This window comes from Sceloporus undulatus, chromosome 1 (assembly GCF_019175285.1).
Source record: "Sceloporus undulatus isolate JIND9_A2432 ecotype Alabama chromosome 1, SceUnd_v1.1, whole genome shotgun sequence".
In the NCBI taxonomy this organism is placed as follows: domain Eukaryota; kingdom Metazoa; phylum Chordata; class Lepidosauria; order Squamata; family Phrynosomatidae; genus Sceloporus; species Sceloporus undulatus.
Window position 1 is genome coordinate 129,999,590 of NC_056522.1, and position 6,437 is coordinate 130,006,026.

The following is a 6,437-nucleotide window of genomic DNA, read 5'->3' on the forward strand; positions in this document are numbered from 1 at the left end:
GCAACCCTACCTGGATGCCACTTCTTGGTGATATGTACTAGGCCTTAGAGTACTACAGAGTACTTACCATCCAGCTTGTGTCCCATAATGGTGGGGGGGAGCTCTTTCATACAGGAGATGCTTCTGTAAGCTGAGTGCGAAGGTAGGAGATTTATTTCCCACCATCCACAAAGCTTCCAGCTTCCATTGTAGCTTCTCCTTCCACAAAGCTCTGAAGGGTCTTAACCCTCTGAAGCAGGTTTACAGGGGTACAGGTAGCAGTATAGGAAAAGAAGGGTTATTGAAAATCACCTCCCTTCCCTGACTTTCTTCAGCAGAGGAAAACAGAAGGGCAGGATATTCAAACAGCCAACCAACCCTATATTCAGTTATGCTATTTCAAAGTTTATGAGATTTTTTAAAGAATAATTACAGTATGGCATCCTATGAAACCAGGAATCCAATTCTATGAGCCAGGGTAGTATCATCCAGGTGGCAAAATTGAGATGCTACTGGACATTTCTTGAGGTTAGGTGATGTCTGCACATACTCAATGTATTAATTCTTTGTCTTATTGCAGATCCATTTATTAATGAAATAAAAGTTGGATTTTTTACTCAAATTAACTGTCTGGTGCCTTTTTTTGTGGTGATGCAAACAAATGCTTTCTGCTAACTTCTGTGATCCACTCAGATAGTCAGTCATAAATTGCAGCTCTCTCTGTTTTCAAAAATTGCAGACATTCCTGCCCTAGGAATCTATGCAAAAATCATCCTTAACTTTTCTACATGACCTTTCATAGTCAAACATGTCATTAAATATATCAGTGATCATTATTAACACTGGAAGTCAGAAGTTTTCCACAACCAAGCTAATGTATACCAGTCATGCTTTTGGCTGGGAATCATTCATAACAGTTTAATGTACTGTCTGAAATAACAGCTTTGGGATACAGAGTACATTAGGATTAAAAGGCCTTTTCCATATTGTGGTTCTAGAGGACACTTATTAACATTGCCAAAAGCGGATAACCTGTTAAATCACCTTATCCCTTCCACATCAACAATTTTAAAGTGGAAATTATTGTCCCTGACAATGAAGCTACTGGACTGTGTGCTCTAGATAAATGATGACTGCCATGGATACAATCTTTGCTTAGTGTGGCCATATTGATGAATTCCTATGAGGATGTTTCTCTTAAGGAAAGTTTCGAAGTAAGCAGAATTGATTCAGACTTCTTTTCTTTTCTTTAAGAAAAAGAACATCAGGTCTCTGGCTTCCTATTAAACGAATCCCCAGTTTTCCACAGCCCCAGAAAATATGGCTTCATGCCCAACATTTCCAAATTCTGAATTAACCATGGCTGCTGGAGGGAATGGTTAATGACTATAATTAAAGTAGCATCTGAACGTCATGCTGCATCAGTGAGAGCAATCCAGACAGTAAAATGGTTTGAAGAGTGTGGTTGGAGAATTGCACCTTTGACCTTGAGATTTCCTGATTTTGCAGTGCTTAAGGAAGGATATATACATGATCCCCCAAAATATGATAAAATATTAACCAAGGTGATTTCCTCAGTACTGGCTGTACAAACATTTGAATTCCTAACTTAATGTCGCCTTGATTCCCTGTACTGGGAGGAAAGTGGGGTAGTAATCATCATCATCATCATCATTTCCTTCTATCCTTTTAATATCTTCATGTTACAAAGGAATTTCAGCATGAGTCATCAGTATTTTCAAGTATATTTTCATACATTCTGAATCCCAATCCCAGTGATTAATTCATTTATAATGATTTAGAACCTTAGTGTATAATCAACAAGGAATCAGTGAAGGTGCTGGTGCAAGCTTTTATGTTTTACAAACTTCTTAGATAGTGAAAAACAATATGCAGCCCCCAAAGTTGCCATGAACTATTGTCTGTCTAGTATATGTTAAAAGAGAAAGTTTTTAAATTCAGTTCTTTCGCTTCATTGTCTATCTCTGCAAAATTTGCTTTTGTCTGCCCAAAAGCTAAAGCAGTTTTCTATTGGAGTACCCACAACAACAGATCAGCAGATCAAGCCCAAACTCTCCCTGGAAGCCAGGATGACTAAACAGAGGTTGTCATACCTGGGGCCCATCATGAGAAGGCATGAATCACTGGAAAAGACAATGATGCTAGGAAAGGTAGAGGGCAGAGAGGATGACCACATGCAGGATGGTGGAATACAATCAGAGAGGACAGAGGCCTGAGCCTGTAGGACTTGAGCAGAGCAGTGAAGAATAGGGGGTCGGAGATGTCTCATCTACAGGGTGACCATGAGTTGAGGTCAGCTTCACAGCAGTTAACAACAAACAACCCACAAAAAACTGATCACTTTCAACAGAAGAAATCTGATTCTGCAGTCAGATCTAACCTTTGTTGAAGTCATATATCCTATATTTTTGTGATAAGACTTAGCTTTTCCTATGGAAGATGTGGGGTAAAGATGAGGATGGACAAATAGGACACTTTCACTCTTTCCCCTGTTCCCGAGGGGAGGGATCCGTCTAACTAAAAAGATTGCATGTACAGCACTGTGTAAATTTACAGCGCTTCATAAATAAAGGTTAATAATAATAATAATAATAATAATAATAATAATTTTAATTTAAACTAAAGGAAAAGAATTGTGGATTCAGCAAAAACAAAGTGAAAAAGAAATCCAAATGTAGTAGGTAGAGATATTCTCAGCATGAAGGAGACCATGTTCTAGCTTTACAGATTGGTAGCCAGTCTGAGAAGGCAAGGCAGCTCTAATTCACTGCCATGAACATACCTGAAAACACAGGGTTTAAATCCAGACTTTAAAAGAGCTAAATACACAAAGCCCTCTGCCAAGATAGGCAAACTTTTTTCTCTTATATGGATCCCCCCCCCCCCAAGCACCACTACTTTTTTTATTAATTGTTGTGGAAAAAAAGACTATTATAAGAACTCTGCAAAACAAACAATTTCTTTCCCAACTGTAGTTACAAAACCTATCCAACTTTTGATTGTTATTTATATATGATTTTAAACACTAGCAACAATATTTATCAAGTACACGCTTGTCAATGGCACTTTCCCCACGTACATGTATTCACAGGTGACATAGGAAGAGTTTATTCGCATTCCTGGCTGTGACATAATATCATTGCTTAAGGGAGCCATTTTCTCTCATTTCTAATGTTTGGGGTCATCAGTCTGAGGCAACAGGAATTTTCAAGAAAGTCAAAGAGATTCCGATATATTTTATTGTATAAAATATTTATTAGCTACTTACCTATTTCTTTAAAAAAAACCACTGCATTTTATAGTTTAAAAATACTCTTTCTATAATAAGAATACCTTTTTTTAAAAAGTGGAGCAGTATCATTCAGGAAAATCTAACATCAACCTTATTCAGGAACATGCTAGGAAAAGCAGGAAGTGTTAAACATAAAGATGACTGAAACCATCTTCTAAATGCTACAAGAACTAGCACCCAATGAGCTTGCCTGGGGAGAGAACTGGGATGTCAACACTGAAATGGAAAACTTTCCTGACACCATTCACCTGTCATCTGAAGAATAAGTTCAGTATAGATCTTCTTTCTTGGGTGGTTGATATGGGAGGAGGTGGTCCTATAAATAAAGATGTAAATAATAGTAAGAATTGCAAGCTAGATCCAGCAAAGCCATGAAAGACTCACATCAGCTAACAGACTTGTACAACTTCATTTGAAGGTACAGTATAGCTGGCCCTTCACCACTATGTGTATATTTATGTGTTTTCAAGTTACTTGTCAACCTATGGTGACCCCATGAGTTTCATAGGGTTTTCTTAGGCAAGGAATATTCGAAGGTGATTTTGCCAGTTTCTTCCCCTGAAATATAGCCTACAGCACCTGGTATTCTCCCATCCAAATACTAAGCAGAGCTGACCCTGCTTAGCTTCCAGGATCAGATGGGATCTGGTGCCTATAGGGTATTTAGACCATTCACTATACAACCCAAAATAACAACAACCCACCAGTGTTATCACCACACCATACATCACATTCCACAATCTCTCCAAACTGATCACATTGCGATTCAAAATCATGAATGATTTATGACACCATTTGAATGAAAAGTCAGAAGTAAGCTTTTAAATTATTGTTATTATTTTTATTTTTAGTGCATGCACACCTTGGGGACGTGATGAGTTTAATGCCACATGTCATGAATAATGCATCATTCACTGGCTAATCTCACATATGTTTTGTTCACAAACTGAATACAGATATGGAGTAATTAAGAGGCTAGGATAAGCAATATCCAAGCACACACAAGGATGGCAAATAAAGATCACCAGATTTTGGCTGCTTTGTTGTGTCAGATGTGCAGATCATGTAGGTTAAAAAAAAGAGAGAGATAAATTGACTCACAATCTCATTTTTAATTGTAAACATGACAATTCTGGAATGACAGAATCAGGGTTCATTACACACCAGAGAATTACAAACAGGCTAGATTCATGTTATGGCCTAGGTAATTATCAGTTCAGCATCACTATTCTAGATATGAAAACTGCCTAACACACACGCGCACGCACGCACACACACACACACACATATATTGGTTAGTTAAAATATAATTTTAAGTTGGTACTATCAGTAAAGCTCACTGTTACCATAGTTACTTTTGTTTCAAATAATGGCAGTCTTATGTTTTGTCACTTCTGCACCACTGCTAGCATTTAGCAAATGAATAAACATTATAACCAAGACAAATGAAAGCTGACACAGAAAACATGATTTGGAATCCTGTTGGTGACATAAGCAGGCATTACTTTCTGTGGCCTTTGTGGAACGAGGGATCCAGCACTTCCTTCATACAATGGAGTCTTGCACAGTTTACCTCCCTGCCCCTGCACAGATTGTCCTCCCCTGCCACTGCACTGGCCATTTTGTTACCAGGCTGAGTATTTTAAATCAGCTACCCAGTTAAGTATCAGTTAACTAAGGCCCAGTACAGATGGGCCACAAGCGCCGTGTCGGCACCAAAATTAGGGTTGTAGAGTGCGCAGCAGCGGCACACTTTGCAACCCTAATACGTATGGATGGCACCATCCATACGTGATGCACATGCACGACACAAGCATGGTGCCATGTCCACACCTCCAGCCACCGCACTTACATAGTGAGCACGTCACAGTGTTGTTTTTTTCAGAGCGGAGGGAGCCTGCATGGTTTGGTTGCTGCAGGCTCCCTCCGGAGGGAGAATGGGTGGTCCAGACCGCCCCTTTGGGGCGGTCTGTCCAGCCCTTATGCTTAACTATACTTTGGAGGAGTTACAATTGTGATTAAGTAGCTATCTAGGTAACTGTTCCATATTAATGACTGCTGCTTAGTGATGATTTTGGCACTATTGCCATAGATTACTGGACCAGATCTGCAGTCAAATATATGAAATTATGGTATGCAGAGAGATCTTATAGCACTTTTCAGACTAAAGAAGTTATAGCGTAAGCTTTTGTGCACTTGGTCTACTTCCTCAGATTCATGAAGCATTCATTTGAGGAAGTAAACCAAGGGGTGATGCAGATGGCCCAACAGGAGTGCACAGTCCACTTCCAAAGTGGGCTGCCACCACAGTCCCAAACTATCCACCACCAGAAGCTGGATTATTCCATCTTCTTTTTGATCTGGTCCAAAGAATCAAATCATGGTGCCAGATTGACATCTGGTCACTTTGGTGGCATGCATCATCTGAACCAGAAGTCACTTCTTTTGACCCATGCATTTCAGACTATAGTTGCAAAATGGTGATAGTCTACAAAAGCTCATGCTACAACTCCTTTTGCACAGTTAGTCTCAAGGAGCCCTGGTGGTGCAGTGGTTAAATGCCTATACTGCAGCCACTCACTCACAAACCATAAGGTTGTGAGTTCAATACCAGGCAGGGGGCTCAAGTTAGATTCAAGCTTGCATCCTTCTGAGGTCGCTAAAATGAGTACCCAGATTGTTGGGGGCAATTAGCTTACACTTTGTAAACCATTTAGGGCAGTGGTTCCCAACCTTCCTAATGCCGTGACCCTTTAATACAGTTTCTCATGTTGTGGTGACCCCCAGACATAACATTATTATCATTGCTACATGCAGATATGTGTTTTCCAATGGTCTTAAGTGACCCCTGTGAAAGGGTCATTCGACTCCCAAAGGGGTCCCAACCCACAGGTTGGGAACCACTGATTTAGGGAGTGCTTAAGTGCACTGATAAGTAGTATAGAAATGTACTTGCTATTGCTACAAGATCCCTTTGCATAATGATTTTCTAGATGAGCATAGCTCTGTCATTTAATGGTACCATAGTGCCTTCCCTGATTATCTGGGAAGCAGAAAGGGAGTTTCTATGAAAGGGAGGAAGTGGAGAGATGCCGGATATCAGCCAAAGCCGGAAGATGCTGGTGATAATAATAATAGTGAAACA